The sequence below is a fragment of the Beta vulgaris genome, chromosome 6 (assembly GCF_026745355.1).
Source record: "Beta vulgaris subsp. vulgaris cultivar EL10 chromosome 6, EL10.2, whole genome shotgun sequence".
Classification (NCBI taxonomy): Eukaryota; Viridiplantae; Streptophyta; class Magnoliopsida; order Caryophyllales; family Amaranthaceae; genus Beta; species Beta vulgaris.
In genome coordinates, this window is record NC_079207.1 from 58149606 (window position 1) to 58168721 (window position 19116).

At 36.4% G+C, this 19116-nt stretch overlaps 2 long non-coding RNA genes across 2 annotated transcripts; one reads left to right on the plus strand and one right to left on the minus strand.

Annotated features, from left to right (window-relative positions):
• The first annotated feature begins 4002 nt into the window (after positions 1-4002).
• LOC104897789 (uncharacterized) lies at positions 4003-4920 on the plus strand. The gene is made up of 2 exons (XR_790693.4): positions 4003-4185; positions 4684-4920. It is a non-coding gene; the product is annotated as an uncharacterized LOC104897789 (long non-coding RNA).
• A 4849-nt stretch (positions 4921-9769) lies between these two features.
• On the minus strand, positions 9770-11055 carry LOC130591697 (uncharacterized). Its single transcript, XR_008969710.1, has 2 exons — positions 10984-11055; positions 9770-9916 (listed from the first exon to the last, which is right to left on the minus strand). It is a non-coding gene; the product is annotated as an uncharacterized LOC130591697 (long non-coding RNA).
• Positions 11056-19116: the final 8061 nt, after the last annotated feature.

Below are 19116 nucleotides of genomic sequence, written 5' to 3' on the forward strand. Positions count from 1 at the left end.
ACATTCTACCCCCCTTAAAGAGTTTCGTCCCCGAAAATCAAGCGTACCTGCTGAAAAAGTTCGGGATATCGGTTTTTCATATCATCTTCGGCTTCCCAAGTAGCCTCTTCAGAAGTTTGACTTGACCATAACCTTGACTAGTTTTACCGCCTTGTTCCGGTACTTCTCTTTTTGGTGTCAAAGATCCTAACTGGGCGTTGTTCAAAAGATAAGGTCTCATTTAGTTCAATGGTTTTAGGTTGAATGATATGGATAGGATCATGGACATATTTTCGAAGTTGAGACACATGAAAGACATTATGAACATGAGCTAACTCCATTGGTAAGGCTAATTTATAAGCTACTTCCCCAATTCGCTCCAAGATCTCATATGGTCTAATGTAACGCAGACTAACTTCCTTTTCCTAACTTTTCAACGGATAAACTAGCTATGAAAGAACGAGACGCCCTAGAATCAAAAAGCATGTAAGCAGGGTTAGAGTTTACGAGGAAAGTACCCATAACATTGGCATTGGTGTCTGCTTCATTCCGGTTCATAACATAGATTCTTCCATTGTTGCCTTGAGCACCATTTCCATTGCTGTTCTGATTGTTGTTTCCTTCATTTACTCGATTGTTATTCTGACCATTATGCTGAGTATTATTCCCTCCTTGAGCATTCGAAGCCTGACCTTGGGAGTTGTTATTGTTATAGGGGCGGTTGTTGTTGTTCTGGTTCTGATTAGGTCCATGACCATTCTTATTCCCCCATTGTTCCCATTTTGTCCATTATTCTGACGCTTGGGACACTGATTAGCCTTATGCCCTTTTCTCTCCACAAGCATAACAAGTTATTGGGTCTCCTTGACAGGTAAATCCTGGGTGGCTTTTGTTACACTTCCTACAAGTAGGATTTTGGGTACGGGATCCCTGCTGGTTTGATCTCTCCTGACTTTGGTAATTGCTACGGTTCCCTAGATAATTACCACCACCATTATTATGATCATTGCCCCCATTACTATCATTACCCTCATATCTAGGTTTCTTGTCATCTCCATGGTCATTTTGGTTGTTAGGTGGGCCTTTTCTCTTATTCCTCCCCATAACTTCCTCTTCACGCCTCAAAATCCTCTCAATATTAGAAGCCTTAGCATAAGCCTCCTGAAAAGTTGCAGAAGTTGCTCCTCCAAGTCTGGTCTGAATTCTAAATGCTAATCCATCCTCAAACTTTTGAGCCTTGGCTCTCTCATCTGGCACAACATTAGGGCAAAATCTAGCTAACTCATTGAATTTTGGGCATACTCTTGCACAGACATAGTACCTCCCTGGTTAAATCTAGTAAACTCATTGTATTTCTGCCTCCTAATATGTTCAGGGAAAAACCTATCCTTAATAGCAACCTTAAAAGCATTCCAATTAAAGTTTTCCTGAGCTTTAACAATAGGTCCTTGACTCTCCCACCAAGTGTCTGCATCCTCCCTCAAATAAAAGGTAGCTTGGTCAACTTTTTGAGCTTCAGGTGTCCCAGTAGCAGTGAATAACTTATCAAAGTCTCTTAGCCAGTTCTCTAAGAGTAAGGGATCTTCCTTTCCTACAAAGATTGGAGGTTTAAGGGTTGCTAACTTCTTTGCCATAGCAGTTTGTGGGTCATCTCCACCATTATTTCCTAATTGGTTTTGCAACACTAAACCCATACGTTGCGAAAGTTGTTCAAGAGATCTCAGTCTCTCAAGCAGTTGTTCAAGGGTTTCAGCCATTTGTTCAAAAGTCCTCCTACGAGATCTAGTGTATACTTGATAGGTTTGCATACAAATCCTGCACATTAGCATTGGTATTACTACATCTATTCACCCATACATGGTCTTGCACATCGTTTTATTTACTCAATACAAACTTTCATCATAAGAAAATTACATGACTCAACCAAACTATATTTCATCATAACATTCAAGACAACCTTTGCATGCTTCCATCAAATTTGACAAGTAAACAACAATTATAACAAGAACTTAAATTCTATTCAACTTAAATAGTCAAGTAATAAGATTCCTAATTAAAACACATAAATAGGAACTTAGAGAATTTCCAATACTACTAAAGAACTTAGTAAACAAATTTTATTACAAATATAAATTTCTAAATCCTATGGTTAAACGGTCAACATTTTCTTGTAGTTACAACATCTAAACATACAAGAACGAAAACAAATAATTAATAAGCACTTGAAATAAGTGCTTTCACATTAAGGCACATAAACCCTTTTCGATCCCACTCTCACAATTTATTTTAATGTTTATTAATACCTATATTATTTAACCTTAGACTCGTAATTATTTAACAAATTTTATTAACTCCTAATTTATATTTATTTATTATAACCTAAGCTCTGAATACCAATTTGTAACACCCCAAAACTTTGGTTCTAAAACTTTATAAAATATTCACTTTTCATTAAAATATCTGACCAAAAAAGTCTCCTCTCTAGCGTGCTGCTAGGGTTTGGTTTTCACAGTCCTGGAACTCCATTCTTTCCACTCGAATTTCCGAGCTTTGTGATCTCGTTTGGGATTCTTGTTAGTCGTAGTAATGGCTGATGATATCGCTAGTAAAGTTTCTAATCTTCGTATTACTGCTGAAGAAAATCGAACGATCGTCTTCGAGGGTGACGATCTTAATGAAAGTTCGCAGGACCTTGCTGCATCTTTAGTGGGTAAAATTTTGACGGTTCGATCATATAATTTTGAAGCGCTAAAAAGAACCCTAAATCAAATATGGGCTATCTCAAAAGGGGCGATATTCCGTAAGATTGAGTATGACCTTTTTGTTGTTCAATTTGCGTGCAACCGTGACCGCGACAAAGTCTTGGCGGGAAGGCCTTGGACTTTCGACCAGAGCCTTGTAATGCTTCAAGAAATCGAAGATGATATACAACCCTCTAATATAGTGTTGAAGAATTGTCCATTCTGGGTCCGCCTTTATAATTTACCGATGCGAAACCGAACTGAGAGTCATATTCGGATGATAGGAGGATGCATAGGGGAGGTTCTCGATTTGGATTCTGATGGGATCATGTGGGATAAGTCGGCTCGTTTAAGGATCCTTATAGATGTTACTCAACCACTTAGGAGAGTGCAACGTATTTCTATGAAGAATGGCACGTCCAGTTTGATTGAAATAAAGTACGAACGTTTGCCGACGTTCTGCTTCGCTTGTGGAGTTATTGGCCATATTGAACGAGATTGTTTGAAGGCCATAGATGATGGAAGAGAAGAAGAGAAACAATGGGGTGTATGGCTTCGAGCTTCGCCACGTAAAGGGAGACAAAGGCTCGAGGAGGAAGCGAAGCAGTTTCTACGTGGGGCAAAAAGTTTGGATTTTAATGGCCTTTCTATGGAGGGTGTTAAGCCTCACAATCCTACTGCAGTGGTGGATGAATCCACGGTATTAGTTCAGCAGACCCAGGGGTCGGGTTTCCCGACGCTTCCGAGTAATTTGGACGTCGGAGTTGCGTCTCACGTGGATGTTACGGAACGGCAGCAGCAGGTCCAGGTGGAAAAAACTACAATGCCAGTATGTGGGTCAGACGTGGGAGGTAGGCCTGGCAAAAGCTGACCCAACCCGACAACCCGACCCGAACCCGACCTGAAAATAGCGGGTTTGGGTTGAGGTTTTCAACCCGATTAGTTAAATGGGTCGACCTGAACCCGACCTGAAAGTTAAATGGGTCAGGTTCAGGTCGAATTTTCTGACCTGACATTGACCCGCCTGACCTGATAAGAATGATTAAACTAAAAAAAAAAATATTACTGTTCGGCCGTTTGCCACTTTGCCCAGCCCGAAGATATCCCAGCCCAATAACTTCTAACGCTACCTCTCACTCTCTCTCATTCTCATAAAGTCATAACCCTAAATTTCTAATCCCCATCTCTGTCTCAACTCTCTCTCTCTCCTAAGTCCTAACCCTAAATTTCTAGCGCCTCTCTTTCTCACTCTCTCTCATAGCTAGACGAAATCTCTCAGTCTTTCACTCTCTCTCACACAGTCTTCTTCGGTGCTCTTCTTCAACATTTGATGTTCTTCGTCTCGCAAAGTCGCAATAAATCTCTCAATTTCGTCTCGCAAAGTGCAATTTTGTTGCTTTTCTTCAACATTTGCTCTTCTTCTTCTCTCAAAGTCGCGCAATTTGCTGTTCTTCTTCAACATCAGGTATTCTTCTTTTGTCAATTTTTTTTTATTTTGTCCTTTATTTTCTTTCGTTTTTTTCTGCTATTTTTTGTTATTTATGTGATTTTCGTATTTTGACCCTTTTTTTTTTGTATTTTGTCATTTATTTTCTGTTATTTACTTATTTATGTTATTTTCATATTTTGTCTTTCGTTTTTTTTCGTAGTTTGTCATTTATTTTTCTATGTTATTTTCTGTTTAATCTTATGTTTTTTTTTTGTTTAGTTTTCTATTTTTTTGTTTAATTTCTGTTTTATGTTCTGTATTTTTTTCTGTTTAATGTTCTAACATTTATTTTCTAGTTTATTTTTTTATGCTATTTTTCTGTTTTATGTTATTTTTCTATGTTATTTTCTCTTTTTCCTACCAATTAATATTAATGTTCTGTTTTTTTGTTTTTGTTTATTTTTTGTTTTTGTTTTTGTTTTTTTTGTTTAATTCTCAATTTAACGTTATGTTATTTATTTTCTACAAATACAGAGGAGGAGATTGACTACAAATGCTGTGAAACACTGAAACCTCAACAATGTTTTTTTGAGTTGTGGACTTGTGTTTGTATAAGATACATTATTGTTGTTTTATTTTGTAAAACTTTGCTAAATTGTTTTGTAATATTGCCAAGTATGAATTTGGTTACCTAGAACTTGGTAGAAGTATGTAATATTGCCAAGTATAAACTTGGTTAGCTAATATTTTGACGAAATTTCAAGGCCCAAATGGCTAGTGCCAATTATGAACTATGCAATTATTTTAAAAAAAAAAAATCAGGTTATATGGGTCGGGTCAACCAGAAAAAACCGGGTTAAACAGGTTCAAGTTGACCCATTTACAACCCGTTTTAAAAAAATTCAGGTTAAACAGATCAGGTCAGGTTGACCCGATAATTTTCAGATCAGGTTAGGGTTGATGATATTGACCCGAAAATTTAAACAGATCAGGTTCAGGTTAGGGGTTTTCAACCCGATTTTACTTGACCCGAACACGAACCCGACCCAACCCGACCTGATTAACAGGCCTAGTGGGAGGTGTGATCCAAAAAGGTGAGACGGTGGCTTTTATCCCAGGTGATCCACAAAATTTTTCATTTGTAGCTGGAGATGGTAATACTGCTACTAGGTTTAAAAAAATAAAGTCCAAAAAACATGTTTTGCAACCTGTTGAAAACTCTTTATTATTAAACCCATGCAATATTTCAAATGGTATTATGAGTGGTGATAAGCGAAAATTGGCGGATAATATGTTGATTGATGATGCACCTGAACAAGCTAATTTTAGTGCAAAAAAACAAAGGTTAAGTGGGCATTCTATTACTGGCAGTGGTAATGACATTGTCGAGGCGGAGGTTGGAAGCTACCAACCCCGCCAGGAGTTATGAAAATATTATGTTGGAACTGTCAGGGAATGGGTAACCCTTGGACAGTTCGTCAGATGAGGCGACTTTCTGAGTCGTATACCCCCGACATATTTTTTGTGTCGGAAACAAAAGTTACAAAAAATATTGTGGAGGAAAAAAAGGAGAGATTGGGGTTTTCAAATGCTTATGGTGTGTCGAGTGTGGGTAGAGCTGGAGGTCTTTGTATTTTTTGGAGGGATGAGACTATCTCTTTCACTTTGGTTTCGTTCTCTCAGAATCATATTTGTGGCGATGTTGTTAGTAGGGGTGGAAAAACTTGGCGATTCGTGGGGATCTACGGGTGGCCGGAGAAGGAAAATAAACAAAAAACCTGGACATTGATTAAGAAACTCTGTGAAGAGTATCAGGGGCCGATTGTTTTTGGTGGTGATTTTAATGAAATTCTAAGTTACGATGAAAAGGAAGGGGGCTCGAACAGAGATAGGAGGGCTATGGAGGGTTTCCGCGATGTGATGGCGAGTTGTAGATTGGGTGAGCTACGGTTTGTGGGGCAGTGGTATACGTGGGAGAGGGGTCGAAGTCCGGAAACGAGGATAAGAGAGAGACTTGACCGATTTATAATATCTCGTGATTGGTTGGATCTGTTTCCGGAGGCTTTCATTGAGCATTCGGTAAGATATAGCTCGGATCATGCTGCGGTGGTGTTAAAAGAAAGTGTTAGTGTGGGGGAGCGAGTGAGCGGTAGTCGTGGTTTCAGATTTGAGACTGGATGGTTGTTAGACGAGACTTGTGAGGAGGTGGTGAGGAAGGCTTGGGACGCAGGGGAGGGTGAGCACCTTACTGGAAGATTGGGGGCGGTGGCGCGAGATCTGCAAGGGTGGAGTAAAAAGAGTTTCGGGAATTTAAAAAAGCAAATTGCTCGAGTTGAGAAAAAACTTCATGCGGCGCAGAGGGGACCGAGTTCGAGGGAGAATTGTGATCTCTGTGTAGCTTTGGAGGGTGAGCTTGATGGTTTACATGCTAAGAATGAGGCTTACTGGTACCTTCGGTCGCGAGTTGTGGAAGTAAAGGATGGGGATAGAAACACTGCCTATTTTCATCATAAGGCGTCTCAAAGGAAAAAGAGGAACTATATTCATGGAATCAAGGATCGCGACGGTGTGTGGCAAACAGAGAAAGAGAGCATCGAGAGGGAGGTGGATCGTTATTTTGATACGATTTTCACCTCGTCTGAGCCATCTGGAGAAAATTTGCAAGGAGTTTTACAGCATGTGAGGGCTTCTGTGACCCAGGAATATAATGACATTTTGATTCGCCCATACACAAAAGAGGAGATCTATACAGCATTAAGTGAGATGCACCCTTGTAAGGCTCCCGGGCCGGACGGGATGCATGCTATTTTTTATCAGAGGTTCTGGCATATCATTGGAGATGAGGTATTTACTTATATTAGCAATATTTTACATAACTTTTCTTGCCCAGGAGATGTTAATTGTACTAATATTGCCCTTATTCCTAAAGTTAAATCTCCTACGTTTGTCTCTGAATTCCGGCCTATTAGTTTATGTAATGTATTGTACAAAATAGCTTCTAAAGCTATTGTTCTAAGGCTTAAACAATTTCTCCCTGCAATTGTAACTGAAAATCAAAGTGCTTTTGTTCCTGGAAGAATGATTTCGGATAACTCTCTCATTGCTTTGGAGATCTTTCATACTATGAAAAAGAGGAATAATAGCAGGAAAGGTCAGGTTGCGATGAAACTTGATATGAGTAAAGCCTATGATAGAGTGGAGTGGGGTTTTCTGAGGAAGCTCCTATTGACAATGGGTTTCGATGGAAGATGGGTTAATTTGGTGATGAGCTGTGTTGCCACTGTGTCGTATTCCTTCATTATTAATGGAAGAGTATGTGGTTCTGTGACTCCCACTAGAGGATTGCGTCAGGGCGATCCTTTATCCCCGTTTTTGTTTATCTTGGTCGCTGATGCCTTTTCTCAGATGATCCAACAAAAGGTGGCTACGAATGAAATTCATGGTGCGAGAGCAAGCCGGAATGGTCCAGAAATATCTCACCTTCTTTTTGCAGATGACAGCCTTCTCTTTACTAGGGCTACCCGACAGGAATGCTTAACAATAGTTGATATTCTCAACAAATATGAAGCAGCATCTGGGCAGAAAATTAATTATGAAAAATCGAAAGTATCCTTTAGTAATGGTGTAAGCTGCGAGAAAAAAGAAGAATTGATTAATCTTCTCCAAATGAGGCAAGTTGAGAGACATCAGAAGTATCTTGGTATTCCATCTATTGGCGGGAGATCTAAGAAAGTGCTGTTCCAGGAAACTCTTAGATAGAATGTGGAAGAAGTTGAGGGGTTGGAAGGAAAAGTTGTTGTCACGAGCTGGGAAAGAAGTTCTGATCAAGTCTGTTATCCAGGCATTGCCTACATATTTGATGGGCGTTTACAAACTCCCTGTCGCTTTATACAAGAAATTCACTCTGCATGGCTTGATTCGGTGGGGAGGAGTGGGGATGAACGGAAAATGCATTGGCTAAGTTGGGAGAAAATGTGTAAACCCAAGTGTATGGGAGGAATGGGATTTAAGGATCTTGCGGTCTTCAATGATGCTTTGTTGGGCAAACAAGTTTGGCGACTATTACATTATAAAAAGTCCCTCCTGAGCAGGGTAATGAGTGCCAAGTATTATCCTCATGGTATGTTTGCCAAGCCGGCTAGGATATTCGCATAGCTATTCGTGGCGTAGTATTTGGGGAGCGAAGAGTTTGTGTTGGAGGGTGATCTGGAGGGTTGGAGATGGTAGGAATCGACATATGGAGGCACCTTGGGTGGGGAGAAGAAGGTCGATTCATCAAGAGTGATCGAGTGAGGGACTAGAAGTGGTAGGAGATTTAATGGATGCTGAAAGAAAAGAGTGGAATATGGAAATTATTGAGAGACATTTCAATGAACGTGATCAACATTGTATTTTGGCCATTCCTTTAAGTGCGAGAGGTTTACAGGACAATTTAACTTGGGCGTACTCAAAGGACGGCACTTATTCGGTGAAAACAGCTTATATGTTGGGAAAAGGGGGGAACCTGGACGATTTTCATAGAGTGTGGAATATTTTATGGAGCCTAAGTGTGTCGCCTAAGGTACGCCATTTCCTGTGGCGTGCTTGCACGAGTTCACTTCCGGTAAGGGAAGTGCTTAAGAGACGCCACCTTGTCGAGGAAGCATGGTGCCCCTGTTGTGCTAGAGAGAATGAGACACAATCACATTTATTTTATCGCTGCCCGATGTCGCTAAAGTTGTGGGAAGAGCTGGGCAGTCATATATTATTACCAGGGGTGGAAGATGAAGCCATGTGTGATACCCTCATTAGATGGAGTGAGATGGAGGCAAATGTGGTCCAAAAGGGTTGCTATATCCTATGGAATATTTGGGCGGAAAGAAACAGGAAAGTCTTTGAGCATGTAAGCCACCCTGCCATTGTTGTGTGCCAGAGGATTATGAGACAGGTTGATGATTTTAATAACTATGATGCGAAGATTTATGGTAGAGGACGGCCCCTTGCGACTCCTAGTCCTGGTCGATGGCATGCTCCCCCTGCTGGAGTTATTAAATTGAACACGGATGCAAGCTTGGCTGATGAAGGTTGGGTGGGACTTGGAGTGGTAGCCCGCGATTCGGAAGGTAAGGTGTGTTTTGCTGCCACTAGACGTATGCGTGCCTACTGGCCTCCCGAGGTAGCTGAATGTAAGGCCATTTATATGGCAACCTGCTTAGCCAAAGCTCATGGGTATGGTGATGTGATCTTCGAGTCTGACTCCCTAATAGCCACGAAAAGACTAACCAAAGCAGCAATCTTCTTCTCTGATTTAGAATCATACTTGGGATATTCTTTCTATGTGTAATGCTTTTTCTTCTATTTCTTTTTCTCATGTTAAAAGGGATGGGAATACTGTTGCCTAACCTTGCTAGAGTAGTGCCTTTTGGGTCGAGCAATGCTGGGATATCACTTGTCCCAGTATTGTCCAACCTTATGTACTTATGGACATCTTGTCCCTTTGATTAATGCACTTCTCTTTCCCCTCAAAAAAAAAAAAAAAAAAAAATATCTGACCAACCTTTAGGGTGTTACCGCCGCATTTATTGTTCAAAATAAATGCAAGGCTAATTATTAGAGATAAAAATTTACTCACAAACCAAAGTATCAAAATAAACCAAACTAAGTTGTCTACTTTATACCAAAACAAAACTAAACAATCTCAAATGACAGTACTGTAGTGTTTATTAAACTAGGTGAACTTAAAAACTATAAATTCACTCATTCCTGCAACGTAGTCCCTTTCACCAACCTGCACAAAATAAATATGGAACAAAACAAAGAAAACAAAAACACAAAAATTAGCGAAAGCTAAGTAATTACAACTCCATCCCGTAAAATAATAATAATAGTTATATTTTAAAAATAATTTTTATAGCATACATACAAATATAATACAATGCAGACAAGTATAACATAAACAGACATATATAACGTAATACAAACAAGTATATAACACACTTAATCAATTTATATACTCCAAGTTTATATGATTCACACAACATCAAATTTAATCATTAGAGGGGAATCGAACGTCAGTAGGCCGGGACTAATCCCAGTAACCACCTACTTCAACATGGGTCGTCACCCAATAAATTAAGAGCAATGGCCAATATCGTTTTGCAGAGCGTCCCTAGTGTGCACACCCCTCACTAATCTAATGGGTATCCGCAATGCGCACCAATAGTATTAGGAGGAAGACAATAAAGAGTTGTAAGAATAAAAATCAAGTACTGTTCATCACCTATGGAGGATCCAAGTCCATAGGATAATTCCCTCAATATTATTTCCACTTTACGTGATTAATATATTTAAATAGTTATGGCACATCAAATATCACATTAACATTAACATGAACGTCTTTAGGTCAAATAATATTTTCACAACTTAGCCACTTAATAAAATTATAATAATCAACGCCCATAATTCATAGTAACCAATATATCCATCATTAGAGCCTCATAGAGTCACAATATATATATCAACTTATAATACCGTTCGTTACATCATTAACACACTAGTTATACCCATTAAGTACATTATCACTATTAGTATAATTTGAATATGATGGTATAATTAGGTACATTAAAAAATCCAATTTCATAACAACAATACCAGTAGATACATATATATTATACGCAGGGATAATAGTACTATAGTAGTAATAATAATAATAATTTTAGTCATAGAAAGTACTATACTATTCCTGTCACATAATATACATCTAACATAAACGTAGAATCACACAACCACATGTATTACACCTAGCACATACAATTCCTAACGGGATTCTAGTTGTTGATGGACATTGTGAATTACCTCGAACGCGTCTCAAGTATAGCAATATCAACTAAAATTCGCCTCCTACGAAGTTTCCGTCTACAACAAATAATATTACCTAAAGTTAGTCACTTGATATAATATCCAAAAATAATTAACCAAAATTTACTAGATTAATACTAACCAAAGTCGAAAAACAAGAGAAAGATTATTAATTTTCTAAAAACAAAAAAACGTGACTGTCACTTTAGCAAGGAAACCAAAAAATAATTTGTGGAAGAATGAACTTGTATGTGTCAGCAAAGTCACAGCCTCACGTGACTTTTGCTGCACATGTCAAGTTTTTTTTTTTTTTTTTATAAATATTAGTATTATTTTTAAAACTTAGAAAAAAATGACTATTGATAAACCTCTAAACCTCCAGAAGACGGGAAGCAGAAGAAAGAGAGGAAAGAAGAAAGAGAAAGAGGAAGAAAGAAGAAAGAGAAAGAAGAAGAAAGAAGAAAAAGAAGAAGACCCGTGCCGGATTCCGGTCAAGTCGTCGGAGTCTCGGTGTCGGGTTTTAAAACAATATTTTTTTTTCTGGTTGAAACCTTCGAAACACAACAATGGTGATTCTAGATCTGAAATTTAGAACTTACCCAAGAGATGAAGAAAGTGAATTGCGTGAGAATTTTTTGGGTGTTTGGGGATATATATATGTATGTAAATCTAGGGTTTCACTAAAAGATAAGTATTTAAAAATTTCAGAATTTTCTTTTCTCTCTATCTTTCTTTTGAACGAAAAAAAATTCTGATTTTAAAAAAAATTCTGATTTCGAAATTTTTTTTTTTTTTTAAAACCATAAAAATCTAATTTAATAAGTAAAACAGTTTCATAAAAAAAAATCTGATTTATTATGATTTTACTTTATTTTTCAGAATAAAATCTTATTATAACAAAATAAATTTTATAAAATAATTATAAAAATTTGGGATATTACATCTACTCCCCGTTAAAGAAAGTTCGTCTCGAACTTTAATGTTATCGTTCGCTACTAATTTGGGATATTACATCTACTCCCCCTTAAAAGAAAGTTCGTCCTCGAACTTTAATGTTATAGTTCGCTACTAATATGCAAACAAAAAGTTAGTATCACATTCTACCCCCCTTAAAGAGTTTCGTCCCCGAAAATCAAGCGTACCTGCTGAAAAAGTTCGGATATCGGTTTTTCATATCATCTTCGGCTTCCCAAGTAGCCTCTTCAGAAGTTTGACTTGACCATAACACCTTGACTAGTTTTACCGCCTTGTTCCGGTACTTCTCTTTTTGGTGTCAAAGATCCTAACTGGGCGTTGTTCAAAAAGATAAGGTCTCATTTAGTTCAATGGTTTTAGGTTGAATGATATGGATAGGATCATGGACATATTTTCGAAGTTGAGACACATGAAAGACATTATGAACATGAGCTAACTCCATTGGTAAGGCTAATTTATAAGCTACTTCCCCAATTCGCTCCAAGATCTCATATGGTCTAATGTAACGCAGACTAACTTCCTTTTCCTAACTTTTCAACGGATAAACTAGCTATGAAAGAACGAGACGCCCTAGAATCAAAAAGCATGTAAGCAGGGTTAGAGTTTACGAGGAAAGTACCCATAACATTGGCTTGGTGTCTGCTTCATTCCGGTTCATAACATAGATTCTTCCATTGTTGCCTTGAGCACCATTTCCATTGCTGTTCTGATTGTTGTTTCCTTATTGCTCGATTGTTATTATGACCATTATGCTGAGTATTATTCCCTACTTGAGCATTCGAAGCCTGACCATGGAGTTGTTATTGTTATAGGGATGGTTGTTGTTGTTCTGGTTCTGATTAGGTCCATAACCATTCCTATTCCTCCCATTTTTCCCATTTTGTCCATTATTCTGACGCTTGGGACACTGATTAGCCTTATGCCCTTTTTCTCCACAAGCATAACAAGTTATTGGGTCTCCTTGACAGGTAAATCCTGGGTGGCTTTTGTTACACTTCCTACAAGTAGGATTTTGGGTACGGGATCCGCTGGTTTGATCTCTCCTGACTTTGGTAATTGCTACGGTTCCCTAGATAATTACCACCACCATTATTATGATCATTGCCCCATTACTATCATTACCTCATATCTAGGTTTCTTGTCATTCCATGGTCATTTTGGTTGTTAGGTGGGCTTTTCTCTTATTCCTCCCCATAACTTCCTCTTCACGCCTCAAAATCCTCTCAATATTAGAAGCCTTAGCATAAGCCTCCTGAAAAGTTGCAGAAGTTGCTCCCCCAAGTCTGGTCTGAATTCTAAATGCTAACCATCCTCAAACTTTTGAGCCTTGGCTCTCTCATCTGGCACAACATTAGGGCAAAATCTAGCTAACTCATTGAACTTTTGGGCATACTCTTGCACAGACATAGTACCTCCCTGGTTAAATCTAGTAAACTCATTGTATTTCTGCCTCCTAATATGTTCAGGGAAAAACCTATCCTTAATAGCAACCTTAAAAGCATTCCAATTAAAGTTTTCCTGAGCTCTAACAATAGGTCCTTGACTCTCCCACCAAGTGTCTGCATCCTCCCTCAAATAAAAGGTAGCTTGGTCACTTTTTGAGCTTCAGGTGTCCCAGTAGCAGTGAATAACTTATCAAAGTCTCTTAGCCAGTTCTCTAAGAGTAAGGGACTTCCTTTCCTACAAAGATTGGAGGTTTAAGGGTTGCTAACTTCTTTGCCATAGCAGCTTGTGGGTCACTCCACCATTATTTCCTAATTGTTTTGCATACACTAAACCCATACGTTGCGAAAGTTGTTCAAGAGATCTCAGTCTCTCAAGCAGTTGTTCAGGGTTTCAGCCATTTGTTCAAAAGTCCTCCTACGAGATCTAGTGTATACTTGATAGGTTTGCATACAATTCCTGCACATTAGCATTGGTATTACTACATCTATTCACCCATACATGGTCTTGCACATCGTTTTATTTACTCAATACAAACTTTCATCATAAGAAAATTACATGACTCAACCAAACTATATTTCATCATAACATTTCAAGACAACTTTGCATGCTTCCATCAAATTTGACAAGTAAACAACAATTATAACAAGAACTTAAATCTATTCAATCAAATAGTCAAGTAATAAGATTCCTAATAAAACACATAAATAGGAACTTAGAGAATTTCCAATACTACTAAAGAACTTAGTAACAAATTTATTAAAATATAAATTTCTAAATCCTATGGTTAAACGGTCAACATTTTCTTGTAGTTACAACATCTAAACATACAAGAACGAAAACAATAATTAATAAGCACTGAAATAAGTGCTTTCACATTAAGGCACATAAACCCTTTTCGATCCCACTCTCACAATTTATTTTAATGTTTATTAATACCTATATTATTTAACCTTAGACTCGTAATTATTTAACAAATTTTATTAACTCCTAATTTATATTTATTTATTATAACCTAAGCTCTGAATACCAATTTGTAACACCCCAAAACTTTGGTTCTAAAACTTTATAAAATATTCACTTTTCATTAAAATATCTGACCAAACCTTTAGGGTGTTACCGCCGCATCTATTGTTCAAAATAAATGCAAGGCTAATTATTAGAAATAATTAAAACTCACAAACCAAAGTATCAAAATAAACCAAACTAAGTTGTCTACTTTTAACCAAAACAAAACTAAACAATCTCAAATGACAGTACTGTATGTTATTAAACTAGGTGAACTTAAAAACTATAAATTCACTCATTCCTGCAACGTAGTCCCTTTCACCAACCTGCACAAATAAATATGGAACAAACAAAGAAAACAAAAACACAAAAATTAGCGAAAGCTAAGTAATTACAACTCCATCCCGTAAAATAATAATAATAGTTATATTTTAAAAATAATTTTTATAACATACATACAAATATAATACAATGCAGACAAGTATAACATAAACAGACATATATAACGTAATACAAACAAGTATATAACACACTTAATCAATTTATATACTCCAAGTTTATATGATTCACACAACATAAATTTAATTATTAGAGGGGAATCGAACGTCAGTAGGCCGGGACTAATCCCAGTAACCACCTACTTCAACATGGGTCGTCACCCAATAAATTAAGAGCAATGGCCAATATCGTTTTGCAGAACGTCCCTAGTGTGCACACCCCTCACTAATCTAATGGGTATCCGCAATGCGCACCAATAGTATTAGGAGGAAGACAATAAAGAGTTGTAACAGAATAAAATCAAGTACTGTTCATCACCTATGGAGGATCCAAGTCCAAGGATAATTCCCTCAATATTATTTCCACTTTACGTGATTAATATATTTAATAGTTATGGCACATCAATATCACATTAACATTAACATGAACGTCTTTAGTCAAATAATATTTTTCACAACTTAGCCACTTAATAAAATTATAATAATCAACGCCATAATTCATAGTAACCAATATATCCATCATTAGAGCCTCATAGAGTCACAATATAATATCAACTTATAATACCGTTCGTTACATCATTAACACACTAGTTATCCCATTAAGTACATTATCACTATTAGTATAATTTGAATACGATGGTATAATTAGGTACATTAAAAAATCCAATTTCATAACAACAATACCAGTAGATACATATATATTATACGCAGGGATAATAATAGTACTATAGTAGTAATAATAATAATAATTTTAGTCATAGAAAGTACTATACTATTCCTGTCACATAATATACATCTAACATAAACGTAGAATCACACAACCACATGTATTACACCTAGCACATACAATTCCTAACGGGATTCTAGTTGTTGATGGACATTGTGAATTACCTCGAACGCGTCTCAAGTATAGCAATATCAACTAAAATTCGCCTCCTACGAAGTTTCCGTCTACAACAAATAATATTACCTAAAGTTAGTCACTTGATACAATATCCCGAAAAATAATTAACCAAAATTTACTAGATTAATACTAACCAAAGTCGAAAAATAAGAGAAAGATTATTAATTTTCTAAAAACAAAAAATGCGTGACTGTCACTTTAGCAAGGAAACCAAAAAATTAATTTGTGGAAGAATGAACTTGTATGTGTAGCAAAGTCACAGCCTCACGTGACTTTTGCTGCACATGTCAAGTTTTTTTTGTATAAATATTAGTATTATTTTTAAAACTTAGAAAAAAATGACTAAAGATAAACCTCTAAACCTCCAGAAGACGGGAAGCAGAAGAAAGAGAGGAAAGAAGAAAGAGAAAGAGGAAGAAAGAAGAAAGAGAAAGAAGAAGAAAGAAGAAAAAGAAGAAGACCCGTGCCGGATTCCGCGTCAAGTCGTCGGAGTCTCGGTGTCGGGTTTTAAAACAATATTTTTTTTTTTCTGGTTGAAACCTTCGAAACACAACAATGGTGATTCTAGATCTGAAATTTAGAACTTACCCAAGAGATGAAGAAAGTGAATTGCGTGAGAATTTTTGGGTGTTTGGGGATATATATATGTATGTAAATCTAGGGTTTCACTAAAAGATAAGTATTTAAAAATTTCAGAATTTTCTTTTCTCCCTATCTTTCTTTTGAACGAAAAAAAATTCTGATTTTAAAAAAAATTCTGATTTCGAAATTTTTTTTTTTTAAAACCATAAAAATCTAATTTAATAAGTAAAACAGTTTCATAAAAAAAAATCTGATTTATTATGATTTTACTTTATTTTTCAGAATAAAATCTTATTATAACAAAATAAATTCTATAAAATAATTATAAAAATTTGGGATATTACAAATACGATCTGCGTATCGTTTGTATTTTGGTAATTTAAATTTTAGTTATTTAAATTGTAAATTATATGTAATCAAGAATGAAGTTCCATGGAGAATCAAGGATGGAGATCCATAAAGATTTAAGGAGGCATTCATGAAGATTAGTTTTTCTAGGTTTAGGGACCATACTAGGATCACTTTTAATTATGCTTATATTAATTTATGCGTTTAACATGTTTAAATGCTTGCTTAAGTTTATATGTGTGGTTATCTATGTTATGTGTTCACTTTAAATTAACCGACATAGTAAACTTAGGTCCCCCAACATGTAATATTGAGTTTTAATTGCTTTTCCAAACAACACGTATATAATGCATTAGATAGTGAGTAATAAGTTCTACCAAAGTAGGGTGTTGCTCATTTTATCCGGGGACAGTAGGGTAGGTTTTTAAAAGTTACATGTTAATGTTTTGTTTAACTCAACAAAATCATCAAAAGACAAAGTTTTGGGTTTTGAAGCTAAGAGATAGGAGTAAACAAGGAGTTGTTAACCTGTCTACCAAGAATTATAATTAGTAAAATGTTTCCTTATCTCAACTACTATGAATTGGAGGCAGGGACAAAGTCCATTTGATTGCAATGGGAGGGGATCTTGGTTATTTCTTTATTCAATAGGGGACTTTCATTTTGAATAAAGGGTAGTAGTTAATTAAATTTGTTTAATTGTTACTTTTATGATAAACATTGATTGAATCTTGTTTTATTGTTCTTTTTTATTAAAGTTATCATGTTTGGTTTAAACAACAACCCCTCCGGTTTTAATTTACACTATTTTCTTGAAAAGGACAAATTGACTGCAAATAACTTCTGAGAATGCGAAATGGCTGTGAGAATCGTTCTTAGAGCCGAAGAACGGGAAAATGTTCTTGACAATCCTCTCCCTGAATCCCTGCTAGATAATGCTACGCAAGCTGAACGGAGAGAAAGACAAACCATTAAGGCAAATTCTGTGCAAGTAACATGTTTGATGCTTCCTTGCATGGAACCAGAATTTCAAAAGCTTTTTAATGGTCAGGATGCTTATTCCATCCTCCAACAACTGAAAGTTATGTTTTAGAAGAACGCTAGGTTAGAGAGGTTTGAAGCTCGCTATAAGTTGCTGGAGTACAAGTTGGGCAATGGAAAACCTATTCTTAGACCTCAAAAATATTAACACGTAGAAAAAGAGAGGTCAATCCCACAGAGAGACTACTAAATTCCTAAACTCAAAGTTCAACTAAGAGAAGTACCATTCACACAAATAAGCGAGATTATACAACTATAAAATAACCACTGCAATAGACTTAAGTAACTAGTCATGAATTATAAAAACTGAATTCAAGATTGGTATAATCTATTATATATTAGTACTGAACTAGGCTGATACTAACTCTAAGCTAGACTCTACATTGTACGTATGATCGCAACTTACAATGGCGAAATCTAGAAGCATTTGGAGTAGGACTTCATTAATCATATTCACATTAATCCCATAGAAGTTTAACACGAATATTATCGGATTACACTCTGATCTTAATTCAGACCATTCGCAAAAATAAATTAAGATCAGTACTACTAATAGTATATAATTTAAACTGGGCAAAATTATACACTTAGCAAACAATCATAACCTAAAAACAAAAAGATAGCAAATTATGCCTAAATTACGGTAGTGAAACTGAAACTCAATTTCGAAAATTAAACCAATCCTTGAATTCATATAATTAATCTAAAATCATATGTCTAATACAAAATCAACCAAACTACAAACTCATTGAATTGAGAATTCTAATAACTGAATAAAGAGAAACAACATAAGGAGAATATCACTTAAGCTCACTGAGTATTTGCCGACGTATCAAACCTTCGTGAACAGCAGACTTCTCGCTCAATTGAACTCCCGATTTCGCTACTACGACTTTACGAAACTCCCTTGTAGTACTCTCCTTTTTTTTCTAATTATACTTGCATACCCTAAATCGAAAGAAGGGCTTCCAATTTATACTCAATTCAAGCCTACACAAAATCGGTGAAAAATCCCGAAATTGGTCGGATAAATAATTTGGGACTGATTTCGTGAGATTTTAGTGTGAAAGAGAAAAAGGAAACAGCTTGATTTCCTTCCATTTTTGTGATGTACAGAAGGATGAATAAGAAAGTTTCCTTTATCTTCTCTTGATCTTTCCTCTGTTCGTGAAGGTGGAAGATGGAGATGATTTACTTCATTTCTTCTCTCTTCTTCTTTTGTTGTTTTGATTTGGTTAGCTTCCACATGATTTCCAAAGATGATGTGACTTCTTTTTTTTTCTTTTGTTTCCCATGTGTACTGTAGTAGCCAATAGCTTAACAGTGTGTTTG